The 1,160-nt window shown below is 28.1% G+C and overlaps 1 protein-coding gene across 8 annotated transcripts in view; it reads left to right on the plus strand.

Annotated features, from left to right (window-relative positions):
- Window positions 1-1,160, plus strand: part of LOC106878848 (glycogen debranching enzyme) — a 154,032-nt gene that overhangs the window by 101,410 nt on the left and 51,462 nt on the right. The window lies entirely within an intron of this gene.

The raw sequence follows: 1,160 nt of genomic DNA on the forward strand, positions 1-1,160 counted from the left end.
TATATATATATTTGTTTATATATATATTCTTTTACTTGTTTCAGTCATTTGACTGTGGCCATGATGGAGCACCACCTTTAGTCAAGAAAATTGACCCCAAGACATTTTCTTTGTAAGCCTAGTGTATAAAGTTAATAAAAGATGTATGTCAATATTTTTTAGAAAATTAAAATTAGAAAACATGACTTATCTGCCGGCGAGTAACTGTAGATGTTTTTTTACTAATATTTACCTCTTCCATAATGTTTTAACCTTGTTCACTATAAATTTTTTTTTCAATATTTTTAGATTGTAACTCTTAATAATTATATTAATACCGTTAATGTAGGGATTAGTTTACAGGTTTTGTCTCTTTATATGTATTTTTATTTCTCATGTTTATGTTTATCCCTTGAATGATTTTAGATATTTTTTTAGGAATTTGACCTGAAGAGTGACTGATTTTGGAAGTAAAATCATTTCCCTTTTCTAATGAATTTGGATAGAATTTGCTTATGATTTTATATAGTCCTATTTCAGCCATGAAACGCACGTAGTCTATGTACTAGCACTGACTTTCATACATTTATGCTTTCACACTTTATATTATTGTATTAATTTTTACTGTCCTATTTATAATTTTGATTTTTGAATTAATATTTTTATTATGAATGTTTCTTTATACGATATATTATATATTATTAAAATTTTAGATTAAAATCTTAGATAAATATTGATATGGTATATGCCTTACAGCATGGTTTTGGACGGGTTCTTAGTTGACTGAGTTGTAGAGTGACGGTTCGTCTCTAAATTAGTTATATACATATATATTATATAATATGAAACCCGGTGTAATATTATACCGATTTTTGCCTGTAAGGTTGGAATAAGTTTTTATTCCCTAATATTATTACTATATACATATATATATATATATATATATATACATATATACATCAGGTTTCTTTCAGTTTTCTGTCTACCAAATCCACTCACAAGGCTTTGGTCAACCTGAAGCTATAGTAGAAGACACTTGACCAAGGTACCATGCAGTGGGACTGAACTTGGAACCATGTGGTTGTTAAGCAAGCTACTTACCACACAGCCACTCCTGCACCTATATATATATATATATATATATATATATAATTTATGTACTAGTGGTGCTCCTGCATGGC

Source organism: Octopus bimaculoides, chromosome 9, assembly GCF_001194135.2.
Source record: "Octopus bimaculoides isolate UCB-OBI-ISO-001 chromosome 9, ASM119413v2, whole genome shotgun sequence".
Lineage (NCBI taxonomy): Eukaryota > Metazoa > Mollusca > Cephalopoda > Octopoda > Octopodidae > Octopus > Octopus bimaculoides.